Source organism: Caloenas nicobarica, chromosome 26 (assembly GCF_036013445.1).
Source record: "Caloenas nicobarica isolate bCalNic1 chromosome 26, bCalNic1.hap1, whole genome shotgun sequence".
NCBI lineage: Eukaryota > Metazoa > Chordata > Aves > Columbiformes > Columbidae > Caloenas > Caloenas nicobarica.
This window is the reverse complement of record NC_088270.1, coordinates 6243697-6260363: the sequence shown is the minus strand read 5'-3', so window position 1 is coordinate 6260363 and position 16667 is coordinate 6243697. Positions and strand designations below refer to the sequence as shown.

At 47.9% G+C, this 16667-nt stretch overlaps 1 protein-coding gene across 3 annotated transcripts in view; it reads right to left on the bottom strand.

Annotated features, from left to right (window-relative positions):
- PKNOX2 (PBX/knotted 1 homeobox 2) overlaps window positions 1-12513 on the bottom strand; it is a 94976-nt gene extending 82463 nt beyond the window's left edge. Inside the window, exon 1 of one of the 3 annotated variants that reach the window (XM_065652166.1) lies at window positions 12433-12513. The gene's annotated coding sequence lies outside the window, so the exon portion shown is untranslated. Of the gene's footprint in view, window positions 1-12275; window positions 12380-12432 lie in introns of those variants that run through there. The other 2 variants (XM_065652168.1, XM_065652167.1) reach the window with 2 other exon arrangements.
- Window positions 12514-16667: the final 4154 nt, after the last annotated feature.

The window sequence follows — 16667 nt, the reverse complement described above, 5'->3', positions numbered from 1 at the left end:
CCCGGGCTGGACCAGGGATGCTCCAGCATGGAGGAAAAATTACAACCGGGCCCAGATATCCCCAATTCCGGGATTTTTTTCCCCCAAAATTCACGTTATCCAGATGGAAAACCCACCCGGGATCGCGGGCACGACCTGTTTACATCCCCCCGAAAACAAAAACGAGGAGTAAGTGGGAAATAAACCCGGACGGGCCGTCCCGGCCGCAGGTCGGGTTGCAGGATCCGGCCCCGCCGGGCGATTTTTGGGGCTATTTTAAGCCGAGATCTCGTTTCACCAACAATTTCTCCGGGTTTCATGTGACGCAGAGCCCGAAAATAAACGGGCGGCCGCTCCCTCGTCTTACAGGGAATTGAAACACGAATTTTAAATATTCAAAATTATCCTAGTATAATTAAAATGGAAATATAACAACAATAAATAGAATAACACAGGCGCTCAGATAATTGATACTAATGATTTTTCTCATTTTAGGTTATTTATAGGAAGGCGAATAAAAGCAGCAAAGGGCAAAAAGCACTTTGGATTTGGGGAAATATTTGGAAATCCCATTAATTAAAATACACGGGATTACTGAGATTCAGTGTGTGCGACCACGGAGAGATTTGGGGGATTTTTACCTGATTTGGAGAGGTTTAGTTTAATTTTTTAAAAAATTTCTGTGGGAAAAGTTCTTTTTATGCTGCTCTCCAGGCAGGACTGGATCCCACCAGCCGCACTCTCGGGGTATTTTTACCCAAAATTGTGACGCTCTGTGCTCCAATGTACCAAAAATCGCTTGGAAAATTATTATTTGCCGATTTTCTTTTTTCTTATTTGCTGCCGCAATGAGCCCAATGGTGACTTTTGCTGTTTAGGGCCAAAAATCTCCAATTTAGGATTATCCCCCATCCTCCCCGGAGCTGCTTATTATTATTCTAGATTGAAGTAATTTCATATTATACTTATGAAATGATAAATTTAAAGAATTTCACTAAAATATCCTGAGCTGTCGATTGAAAATGATCATTTATCCACCAGAAAAATCATTTGTATCTCTCGTGGAAGATCAAAATACCACTTTTTGCAGTGAAAACCCGCCCGGCAGCAAATCTCAAAGTTCTTTTTGATGCTATTTCTGCAATTTTAGGGAACTCACCTCCACGTTATTTTGTTTCTTTGCTTTGTGAAATTTGAAATTCAGGTTATAATTAAAAAAAAAAAAAAAAAAAAAGGCACCGGGACGAAGATTTTTGCAGGAATCTGAGCACCCGGCAGCACGCGGGTGGATCCAAACGGGGTTTTACCCCCAAAATTGCCCTTGGAAAAGTGATCTTTATGGGTAAATACCCGAGTGGGTCAATGTGCAGCCCGCGGAGGATGCGCCGATTATTTTTTCCCCCAAAAAACGACGCGTTCCCTCCACTTTCCCACTTGATAACTCCCTATTATGAACCAATCCGCCGATAATTTTCTTGTGTAAACCAACCAACCCGTGATTTTTTTCTATTACGAATCAATCCATAGTTGTTTCTTTTATTAGGAATAAATTCAAATTAAATCAGATTTCATCGGATTTTGGTTCAATCGCCAGCGCGTGTCCCCCGCTCCCCAAAACCGAGCAGGTATTTCGAGCCGGCGCAGCTCGTCTCATCCCCGGCGATTAATTAAATTAGCACAAAGAGGGGCTTGTTGAGCGGCCCCGGCCTCGCCGAGTCCAGCCGGGGAACAGGAAACAAAGGGGCTGAATTTTGGCTGCGGGGCTGGAGGGTTCGGGGTGTCCTGGGTCTGGGGTCGCCCCCGGACGGCGAAAGAGCTCGGGGGGTTTGCTAAGGGGGTTTTGTTCTGGGAGTTTTGTTACAGGGGGTTTGTTAAGGGGGTTTATTAAGGGGGTTTATTAAAAGGGTTTATTAAAGGGGGTCTTGCTAAGCAGGGTTTTGCTAAGGGGGTTTGGCTAAGGGGGGGCTTATTAAGGGGATTTTGCTATGGGGTTCTTCCTAAGGGGGAAGGAGTGTCTTGCTAAGTGAGGTTTGCTAAGGGGGTTTTGCAAAGCGGGGTCTTCCTAAGGGGGCTTTGTTAAGGGGGTCTTTGCTAAGGGGGTCTTGCTAAGCGGGGTTTGGAAGGGGGTTTTATTCAGGGGGGTTTGCTAAGAGTGCTTTGCAAAGCGGGGTTTATGAAGGGGGTTTATTAAGGGGGTTTTGCTGGGGGGGGTTGCAAAGGGGGTGTTTGCTAAGGGGGTTTGCTAAGCAGGGTCTTGCTAAAGGGTTCTTGTTAAGGGGGGGTTGCTAAGGGGAGTTTGCTAAGTGGTCTTCCTAAGGGGGGTTTTCTAAGCAGGGTCTTGCTAAGTGAGGTTTGCTGAGGTAGGTTTGCTAAGGGGGTTTTGCAAAGCACGGTCTTCCTAAGGGGGCTTTGTTAAGGGGGTCTTATTAAGGGGGTTTTGCTAAGGGGGTCTTATTAAGGGGGTTTTGCTAAGGGGGTCTTGCTAAGCAGGGTTTGCTAAGGGGGTTTTGCTAAGACGGGTTTGCTAAGAGGGTCTTATCAATGGGGGTTTGCTAAGGGGGTCCTGCTAAGCAGGGTTTGGAAGGGGGTCTGCTAAGGAGGGTTTGCTAAGGGGGCTTTGCAAAGCGGGGTTTATTAAGGGGGTTTATTAAGGGGGGCAGGTGCTGAGGGGGTGTTTGCTAAGCAGGGTCTTGCTAAAGGGGTCTGGCTAAGCAGGGTTTGCCAAGGGAGTCTTGCTTAGGGGGTCTTATTAAGAGGGTTTTGCTAAGTGAGGGTTTGCTAAGAGGGTTTTATTAAGGGAGTCTGGCTAAGCGGGTTTGCTAAGCCGGGTGTGCTAAGTGGGCTTGGCAAAGCGGGGTTTGTTAAGTGGGGTTTGCTAAGGGCAGTTTTGCTAAGCACGGTCTTGCTAAGGGGATCTTGCTAAGCAGGGTCTTGCTAAAGGGGTTTGCTAAGGGGGTCTTATTAAGAGGGTTTGGCTAAGGGGGGCTTGGAAGGGGGTCTTATTAAGGGGGTTTTGCTAAGCAGGGTTTGCTAAAGGCGTTTGCTATGTGGGGTCTTGCTAAGGGGGTTTTATTAAGAAGGTTTTGCTAAGGGTGTTTTGATAAGGGGGTTTGCTAAGCAAGGTCTTGCTAAGCAGGGTCTGTTAAGGGGATCTTGCTAAGGGGGTTTGTTAAGGGTGTCTTATTAATGGGGTCTTGCTAAGGGGGTCTTTGCTAAGCGGGGTTTTCTAAGTGGAGTCTTGCTAAGTGAGGTTTGCTAAGGGGGTCTTATTAAGAGGGGTTTGCTAAGGGGGGGTTGCTAAGGGGGTCTTGCTAAGCAGGGTCTTGCTAAGGGAGTCTTATTAAGGGGGTCTTGCTAAGGGGGTTTTGCTAAGCAGGGTTTGCTAAGGGGTTTTGCTAAGGAGGAGTTTGCTAAGGGGGGGTTGCTAAGCGGGGCCTTGCTAAGGGGGTCTTATTTAAGGGGTCTTGCAAAGGGGGTGTTAGCTAAACAGGATTTGCTAAAGGGGTTTTGGTAAGTGAGGATTGCTAAGGGGGTCTTATTAAGGGGGCTTTGCAAAGCGGGGTTTATTAGGGGGTTTTGCAGAGCGGGGTTTATTAAGGAGGCTTTGCAAAGCGGGGTTTATTAGGGGGTTTGCAAAGTGGGGTTTATTAAGGGGGCTTTGCAAAGTGGAGTTTATTAAGAAGACTTTGCAAAGCAGGGTTTATTAGGGGGTTTTGCAAAGCGGGGTTTATTATGGGTTTTGCAGAGCGGGGTTTATTAAGGAGGTTTTGCAAAGCGGGGTTTATTAGGGGGCTTTGCAAAGTGGGGTTTATTAAGGGGCTTTGCAAAGCGGGGTTTATTAGGGGGCTTTGCAAAGCGGGGTTTATTACAGAGGCTTTGCAAAGCGGAGTTTAAGGGGGTTTTGCAAAGCGGGGTTTATTAAGGGGGTTTTGCAAAGCGGGGTTTATTAGGGGGCTTTGCAAAGTGGGGTTTATTAAGGGGCTTTGCAAAGCGGAGTTTAAGGGGGTTTTGCAAAGCGGGGTTTATTAAGGAGGCTTTGCAAAGCGGGGTTTATTAGGGGGTTTTGCAAAGCGGGGTTTATTATGGGTTTTGCAGAGCGGGGTTTATTAGGGGGCTTTGCAAAGTGGGGTTTATTAAGGGGCTTTGCAAAGCGGAGTTTAAGGGGGTTTTGCAAAGCGGGGTTTATTAAGGAGGCTTTGCAAAGCAGGGTTTATTAGGGGGTTTTGCAAGGCGGGGTTTATTATGGGTTTTGCAGAGCGGGGTTTATTAGGGGGCTTTGCAAAGTGGGGTTTATTAAGGGGCTTTGCAAAGCGGGGTTTATTAGGGGGTTTGCAAAGCGGGGTTTATTCAGGGGGCTTTGCAAAGCGGGGTTTATTAAGGAGGCTTTGCAAAGCAGGGTTTATTAAGGGGCTTTTGCAAAGTGGGGTTTATTAGGGGGCTTTGCAAAGCGGGGTTTATTACGGAGGCTTTGCAAAGCGGAGTTTAAGGGGGTTTTGCAAAGTGGGGTTTATTAAGGGGGCTTTGCAAAGCGGGGTTTATTAGGGGGTTTGCAAAGCGGGGTTTATTAGGGGGGCTTTGCAAAGCGGGGTTTATTAGGGGGTTTTGCAAAGCGGGGTTTATTATGGGTTTTGCAGAGTGGGGTTTATTAAGGGGGCTTTGCAAAGCGGGGTTTATTAGGGGGCTTTGCAAAGCGGGGTTTATTAAGGGGGCTTTGCAAAGCGGGGTTTATTAGGGGGCTTTGCAAAGCGGGGTTTATTAGGGGGCTTTGCAAAGTGGGGTTTATTAAGGGGCTTTGCAAAGCGGGATTTATTAAGGAGGCTTTGCAAAGCAGGGTTTATTAGGGGGTTTTGCAAAGCGGGGTTTATTATGGGTTTTGCAGAGCGGGGTTTATTAGGGGGCTTTGCAAAGTGGGGTTTATTAAGGAGGCTTTGCAAAGCAGGGTTTATTAGGGGGTTTTGCAAAGCGGGGTTTATTATGGGTTTTGCAGAGTGGGGTTTATTAGGGGGCTTTGCAAAGTGGGGTTTATTAAGGGGCTTTGCAAAGTGGGGTTTATTAAGGGGGCTTTGCGAAGCGGGGTTTATTAAGGGGGCTTTGCAAAGCAGGGTTTATTAGGGGGTTTTGCAAAGCGGGGTTTATTATGGGTTTTGCAGAGCGGGGTTTATTAGGGGGCTTTGCAAAGTGGGGTTTATTAAGGGGCTTTGCAAAGCGGGGTTTATTAGGGGGTTTGCAAAGCGGGGTTTATTAAGGAGGCTTTGCAAAGCAGGGTTTATTAAGGGGCTTTGCAAAGCGGGGTTTATTAAGGGGCTTTGCAAAGCGGGGTTTATTAGGGGGCTTTGCAAAGCGGAGTTTAAGGGGGTTTTGCAAAGTGGGGTTTATTAAGGGGGCTTTGCAAAGCAGGGTTTATTAGGGCAGTTTGCAAAGCCGAGTTTATTAGGGGGTTTGCAAAGCGGGGTTTATTAAGGGGTTTTAGTGTAAATACTATCAGCGGGTCCTTCGGCTGTTTGGGGTGGGAACATGAAAACCGGAGGAATGGGGAAAAAAACCCCAAAATTATGGTTTTGAAGTGGTTCAGGGAAGGGGGAATGATTTAGTGTCCCAAAAAAGTGAAGCAGAAGCCTGAAAATTGGAGCGGGATCGATAAAATCGCAGCGGCATCCCGAAAATTGGATGAGCATCCCTAAAAATGGCACCAGCATTCCAAAACATTCCACCTGCATCCCCAAAATTGCGCAAATATCAATAAAACTGCACCAGTATCCCTAAAAATTGGACCAGTAAATGGTACCAGGATCCCTAAAATTGCACCAGATTCCCTTAAAATGGCACCAGGATCCCGAAAACTGCACCAGAATCCCTAAAAACAGCACAAAGATCCGCAAAATTGCACAAATATAATTAAAGCTGCACCAGTAGCCCCAAAAAGGCACCAGTATCCCTAAAAATTGCAGCATTATACCTAAAAATCGGTCCAGTATCCATAAAAATGGCACCAATATCCCCAATAATTACACCAGTACCCCTAAAAATGGCACCAGTATCCCCAGTAATCGCACCGGCATCCCCAAAATTGCACAAATATCATTAAAAGTACATCAGCATCCCTAAAAATTGCACCAGCATCCCTAAAAATGGCACCAGCGTCCCTGAAAATTGCATAAATATCCCTAAAAATTGCACCAGAATCCCTAAAATTACACCGGCGTCCCTGAAAATTGCACAAATGTCATTAAAACTGTACCGGTATCCCTAAAATTGCACCATTATCTGTAAAAATGGCACCAGCATCCCCAAGAATTGCACCAGCATCCCCAAAATGGCACAAATATCACTAAAAATACACCGGTATCCCCAGAAATGGCCCCAGTATCCCTTAAAATTGCACCAGCATCCCATTTATTATTTATTCTTTTTGTCTTCTTATTACTTATTACTTAATTATTACTATTTATTACTATTTCGTACTGGTTGAGATAATAATAATAAAAAAATAAAAATAATAAAATAAATCAATAAATAAAATTTAATAATAATAGCAATAAACTAACATTAAAATATATCATTTTTTTAACTCCTCAAGAAAAGTTAATATGCTCAGAATCCAGATTTTTGGGGGCTGTTAAAATAATTTTATCTATAATTGGGGTCCCACTCGTCACCTCTGCACTGATTATTTCTAATTACTTATTACGAGTTGATTAAGTGGCCAATAAAATAAAAGAGCTGGAGGGGTTCAGCTCATGGACCTCGTTCAGTGCAGCGGAAAAGGGCTGGAAAAGCGGGGAAAAAGAGAAAACAGGGAGAAAAACCCAAAAACTCAAGCGGGTAAAAGTCTTTTTGCTGGGGTAAAAAACGAGAGAAAAAAGAGAAATTAAAGGAGAAAAAGGGGGGGGAAAAAGCCAAAAACAGAAGAGAAAAAAGGGGAAAAGAAGAGAAAAAAGGGGAAAAGGGGGAAGGAAGGAAGGAAAGGGGAAAAGGGGGAAAAATCAATAAAAGGGGGAAGGGGGAAATAGTGGAAAAAGGAAGGGGAATGGGAAAAGGGGAAAGGAAAAAAGGAAAAAAGGAAAAAGGAAAAAGGAAAAAGGAAAAAGAAAAAAGGAAAAGGAAAAAGGAAAAAGGAAAAAAGGGAAAAGGGAAAAAGGGAAAAAGGGAAAAAGGGAAAAAGGAAAAAAGGAAAAAAGGAAAAAAGGAAAAAAGGAAAAAGGAAAAAGGAAAAAAGGAAAAAGGAAAAAGGAAAAGAGGAAAAAGGAAAAGAGGAAAAGAGGAAAAAAGGAAAAAGGAAAAAAGGAAAAAGGAAAAAAGGAAAAAAGGAAAAAAGGAAAAAGGAAAAAAGGAAAAAAGAGAAAAAAGAGAAAAAAGAGAAAAAAGAGAAAAAAGAGAAAAAAGAGAAAAAAGAGGAAAAGGAAGAAAAAGAGGAAAAAGAGAAAAAAAGAGAAAAAAAGGAAAAGGAAAATATACTAAAAAAGTGGAAAAGGAGAAAAAGGGGGGAAAAAAGGAAAATAAAAAGGGCAAAGGGGGATTCTCCTGCTCCAAACCTTGTTCGGTTCACAAACCCGCCCTCGATAAAATAGAAAATCGGGATGAAATAACCAGGAAGTTGTGAAACCGCTGGAAATGGGATTGTTGGCATGGGCTGGATGGGATTTCTGGGGGAAAGTGAGGAAACCAGGAGTCGGGAGAACCTGCCCAGAGGTGGAAGGTGCAGAGAACTGCAGCGGGATGATCTGGTTTGGGGCTTTTATTGGAATTTTAGTGGCTTTTTGGTGGAGATTTGGGATTTTCCAGCCTGGTTAGAGCTGGGGGGACGGGGACACTGAGGCTGGTGGAGGCACAGAAAGGAAAATAGAACTGGCTAAGAAAAAGTCAACAAAAATAGAAAAAATAAAATAAAGACTAAAATAAAAAAATAAAATTAAAATTTAAAATAAAAAGCCGCGATTAAAATTAAAATAAGAAATTAAAATTAAATTTAGATTAAAATTACAAAAAAGAAATTAAAAGAGAATAAAACTTATCTAAAATAAAAATTTAAAAATAAATGCAAAAAAGAAAAAAGAAAAAAGAAAAAAGAAAAAAGGAAAAAAGAAAAAAGAAAAAAGAAAAACGAGAAAAGAAAAAAGAAAAAAGAAAAAAGGAAAAAGGAAAAAAGAAAAAAGAAAAAAGAAAAAAGAAAAAAGAAAAAAGAAAAAAGAAAAAAGAAAAAAGAAAACTAAATAAAGACTAAAATGACAAATAAAAAATTAAAACAGAATAAAAATTATATAAAATAAAATAGACTAAATTGACAAATAAAAAATAAAAATAGAATAAAAATTATTTAAAGTTAAAAATAAGCTAAAGGCTGCAATAAAAAATAAAAATAAAATTAGAAATAAAAAATAAATTAAAATAAAGGCTAAAATGACAAATAAAACCATCAATAACAAATAAAGCTGTAGACGTGGTTTATAGCAGACGTGGCCGCTGGACTCCATGATCTTAAAGGTCTTTGCCAACCTAAGTGAAGCCGTGATGCCACAATTCTATGAAAATTAAAATATCAAATAAGATAAAAAATAAAGTTAAATATAATTAAAAGTAAAATAAAATTTAAAATTAAAAAACTTTAAAATAAATTTTAAAATTAACTTTAAAATTAAACTTTAAATTAAACTTTAAAAGTTCCCACGAAGCCTCATCCTCCTCCCAAAGCCTCCACCCCATCACTCCCTGGGATCATCTGCATCTCGTCGACCACCACGAGCCCCCCCAGAGCAGCACCCACCGCAAAAAAAGCCCTTTTTGTCTTTAACAAATAAAATCAAATACAAAACCTTGCACCAGAAGCTCCCAAATATTCACCGAACACGAATTTCCACCCAGGTGGGGCCCGAAGAGGGTTTAATTTTCCCTTTTGGACACGCAAAGGGCAAAAAAAAATAAAGGTCTAACCCCATCCTGTGGATTAGTATTTTGAGGCGGCACCTTCACGAGCCGATTAACGACGCCGGGAAATAATTTAATTTTTTCGGTAATTTGCTAACGCCCCCGGTGGCGGCGGCGGCGGCGAAAATTCTTTGGGAATCGAGATATTCGATGGCGGGTGGGATAGGAAATTTGATGGAGAATGGGCCAAATTATCCCCAAAAATGTGAATTAAAAAACGGGGGGGAGGGAAAAGTGATTTAAAAGTTCAGTGGAAAAGCAAAAAAATCACCCAAAATGCAAATTTGCCCCGTTGCGGGGACGAGTTTCATGCGTGGGATCAAACTCGCTCCTCCCAACTTTGGGCGTTTACTTAAAAAAATATATTTCCTTAAAAAAAAGGCAATTTTCTTAAAAATAGGCAATTTCCTTTAAAAATGAGATAAATTCCTTTAAAAAAAAGGAAATTTCCTTTAAAAAAGGTGATTTGCTTTTTAAACGGGGAAATTCCTTTAAAGAAAAAAAAACCCCAATTTTCTTTAAAAAAAGGGTTTCCTTTAAAAAGGAGATGTCCTTAAAAAAGGTGATTTCCTTTCTTAAAAAAAGGCAATTTCCTTAAAAAAATGAGATTTCCTTAAAAAAAAAGGAATTTCCTTTAAAAAAAGTGAATTCATCTTTTTTAAAAAAAAGGTGATTTCCCTAAAAAAATGTGATTTCCTTTTAAAAAAAAGTGGTTTCCTTAAAGAAAAATGTGATTTCCTTTCAAAAAGGGAAATTCCCTTAATAAAAAAGGATATTTCCTTTAAAAAAGAGATTTGGTTTTAAAAAAGGAATTTCCTTAAAAAAATGAGATTTCCTTTTTAAAAAAAAAAGATGTCCTTAAAGGAAAAAGGTGTTTTCCTTGAAAAAATACGATTTCCTTAGCAAAAAAAGTGATTTCCTTTAAAAAAAGGTCATTTTCTTTAAAAAAAAAGAAATTTCCTTAATAAAAAAGGACATTTCCTCAAAAAAAAAGGAGATTTCCTCTCTGTCCCCACAATCCCGGCGGGACGCTGAGCATCACTTTTCGCCTCTATTTTCCCCCAGTCCCGTGACATCGGGGACGTTTAATGTCCCATCTCTCTCTAAAATGGGACATTTCTAAAGTTCTATATATTGAATTTGAAAATTCCGGGGGTCACGTGACCTTCTCAATGCTGTTTTTTGGGGGGGAAAAGGCTGCAAATTACCTTAAAAAATTCAATTTGGGGTTGACGGCGAGCGCAGCGTCTTCCCTGCCCAATGTCACCAATTAACCTCTCCCGTAATTAACCTCCGGCAATTAACTTGTGCCCCTAATGAAGGAATTAAGGGGAATTAAATGAAATAGCAGGGAGGGGAAAAAAATAATAAACCCGGGGGAATCCCAATCCCATCGTACGGCTTAAACCCCCCCAAATTATATTATTTTTTAACGCAAATCATCCAAATCTCAATTAATTCACCCAAATCCTGCATCACACTGAAAACAAATATCAGTTTGGGGTGGGGAGGTTAGGGAAAAAAAAAAATTTTTCCACAACCTGACAATGCCAAATGCGCCGAGTCAGCACTTTTGGCAGGCGCAATTCCCCAAAATTTCACACCGATTTCGAGGACTTAAAGGTAAAATGAATGAAATAAAAAGCAAAATCAAACGGTTTCGCCTCTTATTTTGTGCGTCTCTCCCAACCAACAGCTGCCCCCACGGCCCGGCCAAAAATAATCCGTGTGTGTGTGTGTGTCCCCCCCGGCTCCTTCATCTAATCTGGGAGTTGGAAAATTTCCTGGTGGGTTTTGAGTTTCCTGGAGAGGGATAAAAAAAAAAACAAAACCAAAAAACAAAATAAATCCTGGGAAGCGAGAAAAATTGGGAAGAGCCGGAACAAAAGAGCCCGAGCGGAGACGGGACGCGGGACGGAGCCGGGGGGGGGACGCGGAGCCCCCGCAAAACTTCCCCCGAGTCGCGCGACGCCGCACAAAATCCCACAGAAATTCAACGCAAATTCAAGATAAATTCTGAACACGCTCTAAACAAATTCGAGATAAATTCTAAACGAATTCTAAATAAATTCTTGATAATCGGAATTATTTTATAAACACACACCCCCCCCCCCCGCCCCACGTCGCTGTGAAGCTGCAAAAAGGGATTTTTGTTACGGTTCGGATGCGCCGGGGGGGTCCTGAGGAAATGGGGTGCACTGAAAAAAGTGGGTGCACCAAAAAAAGTGGGTGCGCTGGGGAAGGGGGGGGGGGGTATTGTTGAGCCCCGTCTGAGTGTCCCCCCCAAAAGTGGGTGCTGGGGGGGGCACCCTGAGGTGAAGGGGTGTGTGGGGAAGGTGGGGGGTGCAGACAAGGTGCCCCCGTTTTGCAAAATTTGCGGCTGCAAAATGAGCTGGTGGGGGATACAAATCACCCCGGGGCGGGGGGGATTGCAATTGTTTGGGGGGGGGTTGCAATGCGGAGGGGGGGCTGCACACCCATGGCAGGGGAACTGCAACCGGCTGGGGGGGTTGTAACTCCTGGGGGGGGGCGGTTTGCAAGCGGTTGGGGGGGTTGCAAACCCCCCAGGAGAGGGAATTACAATTGGTTGGGGCTGGGGGTGGGGGGGGGGGTTGCAACTCCTGGGGGGACATTGAAGTGGCTGGGGGGGCTGCAACCCCCTGGGGGGGGCCGAACTGTAACTGCTTGGGGGGGGGCTGAGAAGCCCCTGGGGGGGGCAGGAATTGCAACCAGTTGGGGGGGTTGCAACTCGTGGGGGGGCTGCAGACCCCCGGGGGGCTCCGCAACCGCTCGGGCTCTGCAGAGGGTGTTGCAACCGGCTTGGGGGGGGGGGGGGGGGGAACCCTTTTGGGGGGGCATTGCAAAGGATTGGGGGGGTTGTGACTGCCCGGGGGGGGCTGTAGCAAGTCCGGGGATGTTGGAACCGGCTGGGGGGGGGTTGAACACCCGCGGGGGGGGGGGCGCTGCAAGCGGCTGGGGGGAACCGCAGCGAGGCCGGGGGGTTTGCGACCGGCCGGGGTGGGGGAGAACCCGCCGGGGGGGGCAGTGCAACCGGCAAAGCGGGGGGGGGCAACCGGGGGGGGGTGCAGTCGGTTCGGGGACGTTGTAACCGGGAGGAGGGGGCTGCAAAGCCCCGGGATCACCGCGACCCCCCGGGATCACCGCGACCCCCCGGGATCACCGCGACCCCCCGGGATCGCCGCCCCGCCCGGGGGGGTCACCGCGGGAGCCGCAGCCGCCTGGAGGGCAGCCCGGAGCGGGGCGGGGGGGCAAGAACGGAGGGGTCGGGAACCGGACACCGGACACACACGCACACACACACACGCTGCAACCGCGGCCCGCGCCACCGCGCCGGGCGGGGAACGGCAAGTTACTTCCCGCACCGCCGGGGATGGAGAAGGGAGAGGGGAGGAGGGGGGTGTCCCCGCCACCGCCACACGTGCCCCGCCGGCCGGGCCGCTTTGTCCGCGGCGCTCGGCGCGGCTCCGCCCGCCCCCGCGCGGCGGCCCCGCCGGTGAGTGACAGCCCTACCTGCCCGCCAATCTTCATCACACCGACACCGGCCTGACAGCGCGGCCGCCGCTTCGCCGCCCGCCCGCCCGCCCGGCCCCGCCGCGCCGCCGCCGCCACGCCCCGCCCCGCCCCGCCCCGCCGCCGGGACACGCCCCCCGCCGCCCACAGGCCACGCCCCCTCCCGCCGAGAGGCCACGCCCCTCCCGCCGCGGACACGCCCCCCCGGACACGCCCCCTCGGCGCCTCGGCGCAGCGCCCCCTGCTGGCCGGCGCTACTCGCGCACCGCCCCCCCCCCCCCCCCACCTGCGGTGCTGCACCCCCCAGGGCGCGCTGGGACCCCCCCGGGCACCCCCAAACGGGCCCCCCAGCACTTGGGTGTCCCCCAGGGCACCACTCAGGCCCCTCCAAACATTTTTGCCCCAGGTAAATTTGTCCCCCCAAACACATTTGTCCCCCAAAGCGCCATTTGCCCCCATTTACCTCCATCCATATTTGCCCCCCCCAGACACCCCCAAATAGGCCCCCCCCAGCAGCTGGGTGTCCCCCAGGGCACCACTCAGGCCCCCCCAAACATTTGTCCCCTCCCAAATTTGTCCCCTCAAACACGTTTGCCCCCCAAAGCACCATTGGCCCCCCCAAACACTTACCCCATCCATATTTGTCCCCCCACAGCAGCATTTGCCCCCCAAACACATTTGCCCCCCCAAATCACATTTGCCCCCCCAGAGCACCATTTGCCCCCAAACATTTACCTCCATCCATATTTGCCCCCCCCAGACACCCCCAAATGGGCCCCCCCAGCACCTGGGGCCCCCCAGGGCACCACTCAGACCCCCCCAAAATTTGCCCCCCCAAAGACATTTCCCCCCCCCAAGCCACATTCAGAGCCAACCCAGTGACCTTCCACCCCTCCACACTCCAACCACAGACCCGCCCCCCTTAAATTGAGGGCACCCCAAAAATCCCACCCAGGCGCTTTGTGTGCTTCACTGGGAGCGCTGGGCACACTGGAGGCACTGGGGGAACTGGGGGCACTGGGGGCACTGGGAGCACTGGGAGCACTGGGGGAACTGGGGGCACTGGGGGCACTGGGAGCACTGGGAGCACAGGGGGCACTGGGGGAACTGGGGGCACTGGGGGCACTGGGAGCACTGGGGGCACTGGGGGCACTGGGGGAACTGGGGGAACTGGGGGCACTGGGAGCACTGGGAGCACTGGGGGCACTGGGGGAACTGGGGGCACTGGGGGCACTGGGGGCACTGGGAGCACAGGGGGCACTGGGGGAACTGGGGGCACTGGGGGCACTGGGAGCACTGGGGGCACTGGGGGAACTGGGGGCACTGGGAGCACAGGGGGCACTGGGGGAACTAGGGGCACTGGGGGCACTGGGAGCACTGGGGGCACTGGGGGAACTGGGGGCACTGGGGGCACTGGGAGCACTGGGGGCACTGGGGGAACTGGGAGCACTGGGAGCACTGGGGGAACTGGGGACACTGGGGGCACTGGGAGCACTGGGGACACTGGGAGCATTGGGGGAACTGGGGGAACTGGGGGCACTGGGAGCACTGGGGGAACTGGGGACACTGGGGGCACTGGGAGCACTGGGGACACTGGGAGCATTGGGGGAACTGGGGGCACTGGGGGCACTGGGAGCACAGGGGGCACTGGGGGAACTGGGGGCACTGGGGGCACTGGGGGCACTGGGGGAACTGGGGGCACTGGGGACACTGGGGGCACTGAGAGCACTGGGGGTACTGGGGGAACTGGGGGCACTGGGGGCACTGGGAGCACTGGGGGCACTGGGGGAACTGGGGGCACTGGGGGCACTGGGGGAACTGGGGGCACTGGGAGCACTGGGAGCACTGGGCCAGTGGCCGTTTGCAAAACCCCCTTTTTAATTTAAAATCTTGCTCCTCTCTTAGCCCCAAAAAATCCACCCCATAAAAAATATTTCAGGTCATGGTCAAAAACACCCGAGTGCTCGATGTCTGAGGGTTCTTCTGATGCGGGGCTGGTTCTTCTGCAGCGAGAACCCCAAGTTCACCCCTCGAGCATCCCAAGTTCATTCCTCAAGCATCCCAAGTTCATTCCTTGAGCATCCCAAGTTCATTCCTCAAGTATCTCGAGTTCATTCCTTGAGTATCTCAAGTTCGTTCCTTGAGCATCCCAAATTCAACTCTCGAGCATCCCACATCTGCTCCTCAGGCATCCCAAGTTCAATCCTTGAGCATCACAAGTTCTCTCAACCATCCCTCATTCCTCAAGCATCCCACATTCACTCAAGTATCCCAAGCTCGATCCCTGAGCGTCCTAAGTTCATCCCTCGAGTATCCCAAGTTAATTCCTCAAGCATCCTGTGTTTGCACCTCGAGGATGCCCAGTTCATCCTTGAGCATCCCAAGTTCATTCATTGAGTATCCCAAATTCACACTTTGAGCATCCCAAGATTGCTCCTCGAGCATCTCAAGTTCATCCCTTGAGTATCCCAAGTTCATCCCTTGAGTATCCCAAGTTCACCCCTTGAGTAGCCCAAGTTCAACCCTTGAGTAGCCCCAGTTCACTCCTTGAGTATCACACGTTTGCTCCTTGAGCATCACACGTTTGCTCCTTGAGCATCCCATGTTCACTCCTTGAGTACCCCAAGGTCATCCCTCGAGCATCCCGAGTTCATTCCTTAAGCACCCCAAGGCTGCTCTTTGAACATCCCAAGTTCACCCCTCAAGTATCCCAAATTCATTCCTCAGACATCCCCTTTTCATTTATTATCCCGAGTTCACTCCTCGAGTATCCCAAGTTCATTCCTTGAGCACCCCGAGTTCATCCTTGAGCACCCCAGGTTCGCTCGAGCATCCCGTATTCCTCGAGCATCCCCAATTCACTCCTCAAACATCCCAAGTTCATTCCTCGGACACCCCATTTTCAATTCTCAAGCATCCCAAGTTCATTCCCTGAGCACCCCAAGTTCATCCCTCATTCCCCTCCCAGCAGTGAAAACGACCCCTCTGCCATTTTCAGAACATTTTTTCCTCCAGGAAAAGCGGTTGGACGTGGATTTTTCCTCCACAAACGTCAAAACCGCTTCTTCCCCGCAGAGCGTTTTCCAGGGGTTAATTATCACCCCTCGTTAAAAACCAGACACCTGATTTCCCAGCTGAACTGGCTCCTCTTCCACATCCAGGATCACCAGAAAACCTCCCTGAAATTAACCCCCCTTCACCCAGGACTCCTTAAAATTTGGCGATTTTGTCATTTATCTCCCCCAAAACCGGGGCGCAGGCATCTCGGCGGAATATTTTTTTTGCGCGCTCAAAGTCGGTCTCGTAAATATCTAATTACCGCGAACTAATCAGCCCATATCCAAAAGCGCGCGGCCGGATCCTTCGCAAAATGCCGAGCGCTCAGAGCGAGTTTGCTAAAATATTCAACATTTGGCAAGCGCGGCGACGTGGATAACTGGCAATATTTACATTTTTTACATAACGGGCTGCGGGAGAAAACAAATGACAGCAAATCGAGCGGTTTAGTCTCCGGCGTTCAACTGCTCCTCCATAAATAATTCAATTCTCTTTCCAAGATCGCGTTATTGCTCGTGTCGGATCTCCCGGAGAAAACTGTGACGGGATGCGCTGAAAAATATATAAAGGCGAAGGCGAGTAAATTATTAAAGGAGAGATGTTAAAAACAAGACGGGGTTTTAGGCTGGGCTCTTAAGGCTGAGCTTTGCGGCTGAGCCCGGCTTAAGCACTGCATAAAATTGCAGGTTTGCTCCCTGGGACGACGTCCGACCCGCTTGGGAGTTGAAAGATGCTAAAAAGGGATTTTTAAATGAAATTTAGGACTTCTTTCCAGTAGGATGCTGCTTCAAACTGTCCCAGCTCAGACAAATTTTAACTATTTCTCTCACGGAGAATCTCTACTAAATCTCATTTCTCTCCACTTACGGGACTTCAAATCCCCCCCAGGGTCAACTCCTCTGCCTAAATATATTTATTTTTACCTCCACATGTGATTTTCCTGGGAATAAGAAGAGTGGACCCAAAACGATTTACGGCACCAAGGCGACGGCGCGATTTTTGTGTGTTTAAAATCGTCTCGGACACACAAATTAACACAAGTAACGCTGCACAGATTTGACAACTATTAATAGATAAACCGACGGAACGATATAATTAAAAGATTTTGGGATAATCCAGGATGTATTAAGAATAAATTATAGATGCTGGGACGGGTCGATAACCCCGGAGGTTTTCCC